At 44.0% G+C, this 12,339-nt stretch overlaps 1 protein-coding gene across 1 annotated transcript in view; it reads right to left on the bottom strand.

Moving 5' to 3' along the window:
- The window catches only part of PGM2 (phosphoglucomutase 2), a 252,015-nt gene that overhangs the window by 95,581 nt on the left and 144,095 nt on the right, over positions 1-12,339 (bottom strand). The window lies entirely within an intron of this gene.

Here is a 12,339-nt window from a genome sequence, read left to right on the forward strand (position 1 = left end):
ATCTGGAGACAGCCACTGGCCAGCTCCAGAGGCCGGATCATCCAAATTCAGTATTTCTTCTTGCAATATTCTAAAGGTGAGGGATCTGAGGTTAAAAGTATGCCTCCGAATGGCGGATACAGACCAACTCAACCCAAGAGAGAAGGAGTTTCTCTCCTTCCCTTATTACCGTTTGTTATGCTCAAGTGGTCCAACAGATAGCTATCGTACAGGGAGAGTCAGGAGGGATTTGTTCAGTCCTTCCCCCTCCTTTGCCTCACCCTTAAATGATATAACCCCACTTGTCACCTTACCGGGTCCTGCACTTGAAATAGCTCAGGTTGTGCACTACACTCCCCGATAATTGCTACTAATTGTAGACCTGCCATATTACTGGGGAAGCCACAAGCAGCAGTGCTGGGGTTAGTAGCAGTGACAATCTTCACTGCCAAGTGGTGTGGTGAGGCCAATGTACACACAGCCTCCTCACCCTCCTGCCATCCTAACCATGGAAGGGTGACCAGGCAGACCTATGAGTGGAGTCTCTGCAACTAACCATCTGAGCAAAACCCAGTCTTTATACCAACTAAGTGCCCACTGGTTGATCAACAAAGCGTTCATATCCTTGTCCAAGAATGTTTGTCATCTGCACTGCTACCAGAAACTCTGATTATAACACACAAGTTACTTACCTTCAGTAATGCTTTTTCTGGACATCATCAAGTGAGGTACAGCTTCGGTACCTATTCTAAAAGTGAGGAATAAGCATTTAGAAATATTCATCTTAAGAACAAGTTACTTACCTTCAGCAGTGCGGTTTCTGGAAGATACTCTGTCTAACTGCAGGTTCCTCATCCCTTCAACGGTCCCAAATAGGAGATATGTACACTCGCATGAACAACTGGTTTTTGGGTGACAAGGGCAGGGTTGGTGACCTGAAAGAAACTGAAATCAAAGTGTTTGGGTGCAGCCTATATGTGGCTCCAGCCATCATTTCCAGGGTGGAGCAGAGTCAGCAGTTGAGCTACATGACTCCACCTGCTGGTGTGCTTGGACTGTGCTGAAAAATCTTCCAAATCCAGTAGTCCATCTGGGAATAGTCTAGAGGAGAGGAATCTGAGGAAAGAAATATCACGAAAGGCAGATACAGACCAACTCAACCCAAGAGGGAAGGAATTTTTCAGCTACCCTTATTTCTGTTTTTTTTTGCTGATTTGGCGAAACAGATAGCTACCATACAGGATAGTCAGGAGGGGTTTGTCGCAATTCAGGGCTCAATACAGGTGTACAAAATTTTACCATTGCTTATATTCTGCATGAAAATTGTGTTTTCACACACCTGATCCAAATGGAAGTTATAATCCACAGTCACCACTGGAGTGTCACATTCAGAAGCCAATCAAAAACATCGCCAGAGATGTCTGTAAATTCACAGTGCTTGGATAAGTGGCTGGGGTAGCTCTTTCACCATCTGATTGCTCTCAAGTCTCAGTAAAAATAGCATACACTGGGAAATCACTAACATCCAATAAATTTGACACTGGCGGGAGGGGCTTCATCCCCTGGATGAGCCAGCAGATTTCATTTTTCATCTGCTGGCCCAGCCAGCAGGTGCAGGGAGGGGCAGGCTGGGCCACAGGGAGGTGGGAGAGTCACTAAGTGCGCAAGTGTGTTTGGCCGGCTGTTTCAGGCCACCCAAACTCACATGCGTACTTAGAATTCTCCAACCTGGCTGCATACACAGCCGGGCTGGAGAAACAGCAGAGATCACAGGCTTGTGTATGAGTGGCAGTCACTGCCGCTCAGACCAATCCTAACACTGCTTACATGTTTAGCATGTGCGCAGCGCCAGGATTGCTGGGGAGCCTGTGCTGGCGTCCTAGCGAATGCTGGGACATTACAAGAGTAGCGAGGAAGCAGGAGACGGCGACGGGAGACAGATGGTGCAAGGTAAGCAGTTTCTTTCTTTTTTTTTTTTTTAAATGTTTCCACGTCGTTCGTACCCCACCCCCACCCCACCTTCACATATGCAGTGGCCGCCATTGCAATTTGCTCATATTCAGCCTGGCGGCAAGGACATAAGTATTCAGTAGGTGTACTATCAAAAACAATGCCTGCCAAAGAACTACCTTTGGACCGTGTGAATAGATACCACAACAGCTGTAAATACTGTACCATTTTCATCGTTAAAACATCAACAGCAAGTCCATCAAGAGACCAAAGAGAGCACTCCTGATGAGTGCAATTAATTTATTGTGTTCAGGCCCTAAAAGCATTTTGTATGTCATGACGTCTCTTTCAGTCAACAGAGTATATTTGTTTACTTCTAACATTCATTTCAGGATGGGTGCTAAGATATTGCATTCTTATTTTAGTTGTCGTTGTCTTTCCTCTGATTTATTGCTTCATACAGCAATACTGTGCAATAGACAGTCTCTCATTTCATGAAAGTTTTAGTTTAAAACATTTTTTATTTATTTTTTAAATTTTTAAATCGTTATTTTGAAAATAGAAATTGTCCATTATTTACAAACCATCAAATCTCCCTTCCCTCTGGGTTACAGGTGTATTCAGACAAAACAGAGCTTATGCAAAGGCTGTCTCAAAACCGTTAGGTTCAACGTTTCAATTACATTTAATTAATGAGTCGTGCCTTGTTATCTAGATTCTCAAATAGTTGGTGTCTTTACATTTCTCAAATTAATCACGCATAAACCACTTCCTTTAGAAGGATTACGCTTCAGAGCAGTACTTCAATCATGGGTGTGTGTGTATATATATATATATATAGAAAATGTCACTTACCCAGTGTACATATTCGTGGCATGAGACGCTGCAGATTCACATGCTGTGCACATTCCGCCATCTAGTGTTGGGCTCGGAGTGTTACAAGTTTTTTTTTTTTTTAAGAAGTCTTTTCGAGTCACGAGATCAAGGGACTCCTCCCCTTTCGGCTCCATTGCGCATGGGCGTCGACTCCATCTTAGATTGTTTTCCCCGCAGAGGGTGAGGTAGGAGTAGTGTATTATAGTAATAGTGCCCATGCAATGGAGTAAATATGTATGTATATATAATGTGGTTTAAAGCAATATATTTACAAATTTACAAATGTTCAAGATCAATTTCAAACGGCTACAGGCTCCCGGGGAGGCGGGTGGGCGCAGGTGAATCTGCAGCGTCTCATGCCACGAACAGATGTACACTGGGTAAGTGACATTTTCCGTTCGATGGCATGTGTAGCTGCAGATACACATGCTGTGCATAAACTAGTAAGCAGTTATCTCCCCAAAAGCGGTGGTTCAGCCTGTAGGAGTTGAAGTTGTTTGAAACAAAGTTCGTAGTACTGCTTGTCCTACTGTGGCTTGTTGTGCTGTTAACACATCCACGCAGTAGTGTTTGGTAAACATATGAGGCGTAGACCATGTGGCTGCCTTACACATTTCAGTCATTGGAATGTTTCCTAGAAAGGCCATGGTAGCACCTTTCTTTCTAGTTGAGTGTGCCTTTGGTGTTATAGGCAGTTCTCTTTTTGCTTTGAGATAACAGGTTTGAATGCATTTAACTATCTGGCAATGCCTTGTTTGGATATTGGATTCCCTGTATGAGGTTTTTGGAAAGCAACGAACAATTGTTTTGTTTTTCGAATTTGTTTTGTTCTTTCAATGTAGCACATTAACGCTCTTTTGATGTCTAATGTATGTAGTGCTCTTTCAGCTACAGAATCTGGTTCTGGAAAGAACACTGGTAGTTCTACTGTTTGATTCAAGTGGAACGGTGATATGACTTTTGGTAAGAACTTAGGATTTGTTTGTAAAACTACTTTATGCTTGTGTATCTGAATAAAGGGTTCTTGTATGGTAAATGCTTGTATTTCACTTAGTCTTCTTAGAGATGTGATGGCAATTAGAATGCTACTTTCTATGTTAAGTATTGTATCTCACATGAGTGCATGGGTTCAAACGGTGGACCCATGAGCCGTGTTAAGACAATGTTAAGGTTCCACGAAGGAACTGGTGGCGTCCTTGGTGGGATAATTCTTTTTAGGCCCTCCATAAAAGCCTTTATGACTGGGATCCTAAAAAGTGATGTTGAGTGCGTAAATTGCAGATAAGCTGAAATTGCGGTGAGATATATTTTAATGGATGAAAAAGCTAGCTTTTACTTTTGTAAGTGCAGTAGGTAGCTGACGATGTTTTTAGCAGATGCATGTAAGGGTTGTATTTGTTCATTATGGCAGTAATGAACAAATCTTTTCCACTTATTTGCATAGCAATGTCTTGTGGTTGGTTTCCTTGCTTGTTTTATGACCTTCATACATTCCTGTGTGAGGTCTAGATGTCCGAATTCTAAGACTTCAGGAGCCAGATTGCTAGATTCAGCGATGTTGGATTTGGGTGTCTGATCTGTTGTTTGTGTTGAGTTAACAGATCTGGCCTGTTTGGTAGTTTGACATGAGGTACTACTGATAGGTCTAGTAGTGTTGTGTACCCAAGGTTGCCTTGCCCAAGTTGGTGCTATTAGTATGAGTTTGTTTTGACTCAATTTGTTTACCAGATATGGAAGGAGGGGGAAAAGCGTATGCAAATATCCCTGACCAACTCATCCATAACGCCTTGCCTTGAGACTGATCCTGTGGGTATCGGAATGCGAAGTTTTGGCGTTTTGCATTTTCTTTTGTTGCAAATAGGTCTAGTTGTGGTGTTCCCCATTTTTGGCAGTAAGTGTTTAGTATTTGGGGGTGAATCTCCCATTCGTGGATCTGTTGGTGATCCCGAGAGAGATTGTCTGCTAACTGATTCTGAATCCCTGGAATAAACTGCGCTATTAGGCGAATTTGGTTGTGAATCGCCCAATGCCATATTCTCTGTGCCAGGAGACACAACTGTGTCAAGTGTGTTCCTCCCTGTTTGTTCAGATAATACATTGTTGTCATGTTGTCTGTTTTGACAAGAATGTGTTTGTGGCTTATTATCGGTTGAAATGCTTTCAACACTAGAAATACTGCCAGTAGTTCTAAGTGATTTATGTGAAACTGTCTCTGCTGAGTGTCCCATTGTCCTTGGATGCTGTGTTGGTTGAGGTGTGAGGCATCTGTCGTTATTACGTATTGAGGCACTGGGTCTTGGAAAGGCCTCCCTTGGTTTAAATTTATATTGTTCCACCATTGAAGCGAGGTGTATGTTTGGCAGTCTATCAACACTAGATCTTGAAGTTGACCACGTGCCTGTGACCATTGTGATGCTAGGCACTGTTGTAAGGGCTGCATGTGCAATCTTGTGTTTGGGACAATGGCTATGCATGAGGACATCATGCCTAGTAGTTTCATCACCATCTTCACTTGTATCTTTTGTTTTGGGTACATGGCCTGTATTACATTGTGAAATGCTTGTACCCTTTGTGGACTTGGAGTGGCAATCCCTTTTGTTGTGTTGATTGTCGCCCCTAAGTATTGCTGTGTTTGACACGGCTGAAGGTGTGACTTGTTGTAGTTGAGTGAGAAACCTAGTTTGTGGAGGGTTTCTATGACATACTTTGTGTTGTGAACACCGTTCTTGCGTGTTGGTTTTGATTAACCAATCGTCTAGGTACGGGAACACATGTATTTGCTGCCTTCTGATATGAGCAGCCACTACTGCCAGGCATTTTGTAAAAACTCTTGGCGCAGTTGTTATCCCGAATGGCAACACTTTGAATTGGTAATGTACCCCTTGGAATACAAACCTTAAGTACTTTTTGTGTGAAGGATGTATCGGTATATGGAAGTATGCATCCTTTAGGTCTAGTGTTGTCATGTAGTCTTGTTGTTTGAGCAATGGGATTACGTCCTGCAGTGTCACCATGTGAAAGTGATCTGATTTGATGTAGATATTTAATGTTCTGAGATCTAATATAGGTCATAGAGTTTTGTCTTTTTTGGGTATGAGAAAGTACAGCGAGTAAACTCCTGATCCTCTCTGATGAATTGGTACCAGTTCTATTGCCTCTTTTTGTAACAACGCTTGGACCTCCAGTTGTAGAAGATCCATGTGTTGTTTTGACATATTGTGTGTTCTCGGTGGGACATTTGGAGGGAATTTTAGAAATTCTATGCAATAACCATGCTGGATAATTGCTAGGACCCAAGTGTCTGTTGTTATTTCCTCCCATTGTTTGTAGAACTTGGTTAGTGTCCCCCCCACTGGTGTTATGTGTTGGGGATTTGTGACGTCGAAGTCACTGCTTGTTCTGTGGAGTTTTGGGACTTTGGAACTTCCCTCTACTTTTTGGGAACTGTCCCCCTATATAGTGTCCCCGAAAACTTCCCCGCTGATATTGGCTCTGATAAGTGGGCCTTGTTTGTGAGGTTGTGGGTTCCATGCTTTGTCTTCGAAACTGTGATTTACGAAATGTGCCTCTGCTCTGTGGGGAATAGAGTGCACCCATGGCTTTGGCCGTATCTGTGTCTTTTTTGAGTTTTTCGATAGCAGTGTCCACCTCCGGCCCAAACAACTGCTGTCCGTTAAATGGCATATTCAGCACAGCTTGTTGTATTTCCGGCTTGAATCCTGATGAACGCAGCCATGCGTTCATCTCCTTATGGTCACTGCTGTATTTACTGTCCTAGCAGCTGTATCCGCTGCATCAATTGCAGAGCGCATCTGATTGTTCGAGATACTCTGTCCTTCCTCCACTACTTATTGTGCCCTTTATTGGAACTCTTTGGACAAGTGTTCAATTAAATGTTGCATTTCGTCCCAATGAGCCCTATCATATCTCGCCAGCAATGCCTGTGAGTTGGCAATGCGCCATTGGTTGGCCGCTTGTGCTGCAACCCTTTTCCCCGCAGCGTCGAACTTGCAACTCTCCTTGTCTGGAGGTGGTGCGTCTTATGAGTTGTGTGAGTTCGCTCTCTTGCGAGCTGCCCCTACTACCACAGAGTCTGGTGTTAATTGCTGCGTGATGTATACAGGGTCTGTTGGTGGTGGCTTGTATTTCTTCTCCACCCTTGGAGTTATGGCCCTGCCCTTCACAGGCTCCTGAAACACCTGTTTGGAGTGTTTTAGCATTCCAGGTAGCATAGGGAGACTCTGGTACTGGCTATGTGTGGACGATAGTGTGTTAAATAAAAAATCATCCTCGATAGGCTCTGCATGCAGGGTGACATTATGAAACGCCGCTGCTCTTGACACCACCTGTGTGTAGGCTGTACTGTCCTCAGGTGGTGACGGTCTCGCTGGATAACAGTCTGGGTTGTTATCTGATACTGGCGCATCATAAAGATCCCATGTGTCGGGATCATCCTGACTCATTCCAGTATGAGTTGGAGACTGCATTAGTGGTGGAGTGGCTACCGGTGATGGTTGTGTTGAGGGTGGTGGAGATGGTGGAGGGGTTACTTGTCTTGCCACCTTTGCCTGTGGCTGCTTGTCTTTCTCTTGGAAGGCAAGTCTTCTTTTCATCCGAATTGGGGGAAGAGTACTTATCTTCCCTGTGTCTTTTTGGATGTGGAGCCTTCTTTGAGTGTAATCTGGCTCCATTGACTCTAGTTCTTGTCCAAACCTATGTCCTTGCATTTCTGAGGACAGTTCCTGTTCCTCTGTGTAGGAACTTGATTTCGGTTCCGAGGCCGGATGTTTCAGTATGGAAACTTTTTCGGCAGTCTTTTTCGGCTCCGACAACACTTTTTTAATTTTCGCCGTTCCGGTCTCTCGATGCTGACTCGCCTCGGTGCCACCCTCTCGGTGCCGAGATTGCTCTGACCCGCTGTCTCGGGGGCGAGTCTGCTCTGTGCCGGTATCTCGACCGGAGTCGGATGCCTTCGACACATGGTGCCCTTTTTCGGTGCCGATGGTCGGTCACCTAATCCGGGTTAAGCAATGGCCTGCTGGCGGTGGCATCCCCTGGGCTTTAGTGGTCTTTCCGTGAGTTTTGTGTGTCGACGTCTTACTCACGGTTTTTGGCGTCTGTTTGGGATCGACCTCGTCCGAGTCCGAACCCTCGACAGAGAAGGTTTCTTCTTCCTCCTCCAAGTGTTTTTGTCCTGTCGGCGCCGACGCCATTTGTAGTCTTCTCGCTCTTCGGTCTCTTAATGTCTTCCTCAACCGAAACGCTCGACTGGCTTCACAAGTATCTTCTTTGTGTTCTGGAGACAAACACAAGTTACAGACCAGATGCTGATCTGTATAAGGATACTTGTTGTGACATTTGGGGCAGAAGCGGAATGGGGTCCGTTCCATTAGCCTTGAAGATGCACGTGGTCGAGCCGACCAGGCCCCGCCGGGGGAAATCGAAAACCACGAAGGGCTACCGGAGCTCTTCAAAATTCGGTGTCGATCTGTTGTAACTAACCCGATACCGAACACAAACAATACCGTCAAATTTTTCGAGATTCTAACTATCTTTCCGAACCGAAACGCAGAGCTAAAAGGAACACGTCCGAACCCGATGGCGGAAAGAGAACAATCTAAGATGGAGTCGACACCCATGCGCAAGGGAGCCGAAAGGGGAGGAGTCCCTCGATCTCGTGACTCGAAAAGACTTCTTCGAAAAAAACCAACTTGTAACACTCCGAGCCCAACACTAGATGGCGGGATGTGCACAGCATGTGTATCTGCAGCTACACATGCCATCGGACATATATATATATATGGAAAATGTCACTTACCCAGTGTACATCTGTTCGTGGCATGAGACGCTGCAGATTCACATGCTGTGCACATCCCGCCATCTAGTGTTGGGCTCGGAGTGTTACAAGTTGTTTTTCTTCGAGAAGTCTTTTTCGAGTCACGAGATCGAGGGACTCCTCCCCTTTCGGCTCCATTGCCCAAGTCACATGTTAAAAGTCTTGATTTTTGACTGGATCCTCAACTTACTATGGATTTCCAAGCTAATAAAGTCTCCTCCACCTGCTTTGGTCTCCTAAGAGGTCTCAGGAAGATCCTCAATCTTTTACCTTTCACAGCCAGAAGAATTCTCATTCAAACCTTGATTCTTTCCCGCCTTGACTATGGGAATTATTTGTTTCTTAGCTCCCCGCTCTATGTGATAAAGGAGTTGCAGAGAGTGCAAAATGCAGCAGCCAGGCTTCTCTTCCAGCTACCCAAACACTCATCTGCGAAGCCAGCTATTCCGACACTTCACTGGCTCCCTATTAAGGAGCGGATCTATTTTAAAGCCCTTTGTATTGTTCATAGGGCCTTACATGGTGGGGGTCCGACCTTTTTCAGAAAAAAAATCTTTATCTATACTCCATCCAGAAGCCTGAGATCATCTTCTCTCCGGAATGTCCATATACTCCGGTCCAAGAGATCCTGGGGAAGCAATTCCTTTTCCAGCAAGGCCGCCTGCCTCTGGAATGCTCTCCCCTCTGAGCTCCGTCATGAACCTTCACAGCGACCTTTCAAGAAGAAGTTAAAAACTATTCTTTTCTGCAGTTAATTTACTATTTTCTATTCTCTCGAGTACTTATGTATTGTCCGCGCTGGGGTGCCCTTCGGTAACTACGCGCTTTATAAATCTAAAAAACTTAACTAAACTAAACTAAAAGAACGGACCAGAAGAGGGGCATGATCCGAAAAGCTGTCCTCCCAGGAGCATTCACTCATAGGATAGCTTTTCCAATGGATGAGAAACTGGAGACGTCCATGGAAGAACCGAGAGTCACAGATCTCCGGGACCTCATATTCAGGCATGCCATCAACCAATTGAGGAGGAGGACAGGAGCATTGTCTGTGAAAAGGATCAGGTACATAGGACTTTAGCTGAGACACAAAACACAGGATGTATTTTCCAAGTCCGAGGCAAACGAAGATGAACTGAAACAGGATTGATCTTTTGAAGGATCAGAAATGTTCCATAATACCGGGGTTTAAATTTGTTTTGGGACAATCGGAGAGGTAAGAATTTAGAAGAAAGCCAGACTTTATCATTGATTTGATAAGACGGGGAATCACGTCTTTTATCAGCCTTTTTTTTCCTGCGTATCTTATTGGCTTGAAGATTAGAGCGTATAGCACGTTGGATACCGAGTAGTCGCTGAATAAATGTTGTAATGGCAGGGAGTGTATTCTCTGAGAGTAACAGGAAAGGCCTTACGATGGAACCCATGAGAGCAATAAAATGGAGAGACCTTTGAGGCACTATGCACTGTATTGTTATATGAGAATTTGGCGAGTGGTAAGTAGACCAATTACTTTGCATAGCATTGCAGAAACTACGTAGATATTGTTCAAGACCTTTGTTTAGGCGTTCTGTCTGTCCATTTGTTTGGGGATGGAAACCAGATGACAGAGCCACGTCTATTTTAAGTGTTTTACAAAATTGTTTCCAAAAGCGTGAGATGTATTGGGAACCACGGTCCAAGACGATGACTTGCGGGAGGCCACGAAACCGAAAGATCTCCTGAATAAAGATTTGGCTGAATTCTTTTGCAGTGGGTAGTTTCTTTATTGAAGTGAAATGCGCCAATTTAGTGAATGAGTCAATTGTCACCATTATTATTTGATTCCCAGCTGAGGGAGGCAGAGAACACATGAAGTCAGTGGTTACAGTATGCCACGGAGCCGGTGGAACAGGTAAAGGACGGAGCAACCCTGCTGGTCTATTACGAGGTGACTTTGCTTGCGCAAAGATGGGACAAGAAGCCACATAGCTTTAAGTGTGGGCCACCAAAAAGAGTGAAGTAGGAGATCTTGAGTGGCTTAATACCACAATAACCTGCAAATGGGGAATCATGGCACATTATTAGGGCTTCTATTTGGACTGTTTTAGTAGGGAGGAACAATGCTTTCTTGTGATAATAGTATTCCTTATCTTTACGTAGATGTGGACGTAAATTATTAATTTCAGTTTTATTAAGGTTTGAATACTCAGATTTGACTTTATCAAGAAATGATTGAACTAATCAGATGATTCTATCAGGTTCAATTAAGTTTTGTGTAGTAGAATCACTGCACTCAGGATAGCGTCATGACAGGGCATCTGCCAAAATGTTTAGGGAACCAGGGATGTAAGTTATGTAGAAGTTGTATTGACTGAAAAAGAAAGCCCATCGGGCTTGACAACTATTTTGGCACTGAAAGTTTATTAAACACTGCAAATTCCAGTGATCTGTTCTTGCCTCAAAGGGTTCTTTAGATCCCATAATAAATTGTCTCCATTCCATGCAGACTGTCTTCAAGGTGAGCAGTTCTCGTTCTAAAACTGAGTAATTGCGTTCTGAGTCAGACAGTATGTGGGAAAGGTAAAAGACGGGGTGTTCTAATCCATCCTCACTGTTTTTGCAGTAAAGCGCCCCCAATCGCCTTTTCTGAGGTATCTGTGACAACAATGAACTGTTTGGTGGTATCCAAATGCTGTAAAATGGGAGCTTGAGTGAAGGCATGTTTTAATGCTTGAAATGCGGTTTCTGCATCTTTGGCCCAACAGAAACCTTTCCGTAGATTTTCTTTCTTAAGAGTTTGTGTGATATGACTGGTTTGCTGGGTGAAGTCAGCTATGAAGTGACAATAGAAATTGGCCAATCCTAGAAAACACTGTTTCTTTGATGGAGGAGGGGGATGGCCAATCCAGAATGGCTTGGACCTTGTCCGAGTCCATAGCAATACCTACTTAGTTGATGTGATACCCCAAGTATTTCACTTCAGTCTGATCAAATTCATGTTTTTCTGGTTTGCAGAATAGATTATGTTGCCTAAGCCTTTCTAGCACTTGGAGTACATGTTTAATGTGATGTTCAAGGTGAGTGGAGAATATTAGAACATCATCCAAATGGACAACCACTGTTTGTTGTAAAAGGTCATAAAAGATAGCGTCCATAAACCTCTGAAAGATGGAGGGAGCATTGGTTAGCCAAAAGGGCATTACCCGATAATCATAATGGCCAAAAGGAGTTCTGAAGGCAGTCTTCCATTTGTCACCCTCTTTTATCCTCAAAAGATGGTAGGCTCCCCTAAGATCTAATTTGGTGAATTCCTTTGCTCCTCCAACGGCTTCTAAAATATCTTTAATGAGGGGCAGAGGATAGCGGTCTTTAGTAGTGATCTTATTTAATCCGCACAAGTCTATACAAGGACGTAAATCCTTCATCTTCTTCGGTACGAAAAAGAGGGGACCCCTGCGGGTGAAGAGGAAGGGGCAATCAGACCACTCTGAACGTTCTCCTCTAGATATTCTTTGAGGATCTTTTTCTCAGGCTCGGTAAGAGAATACATTCTCCCAAAGGGAAGTACGGCATCAGGTTCCAAAGGGATGGCACAATCATATTCTCTGTGCGGTGGTAGTACTGGATTTTCAGGTTTCTGAAATACATCTGCATATTCCAGATAATGACTGGGTACTCCTTGGAGGAGGTTAATGGAACAACCTACTTTAGGTGGTGTT

This window comes from Pleurodeles waltl, chromosome 1_2 (assembly GCF_031143425.1).
Source record: "Pleurodeles waltl isolate 20211129_DDA chromosome 1_2, aPleWal1.hap1.20221129, whole genome shotgun sequence".
NCBI lineage: Eukaryota > Metazoa > Chordata > Amphibia > Caudata > Salamandridae > Pleurodeles > Pleurodeles waltl.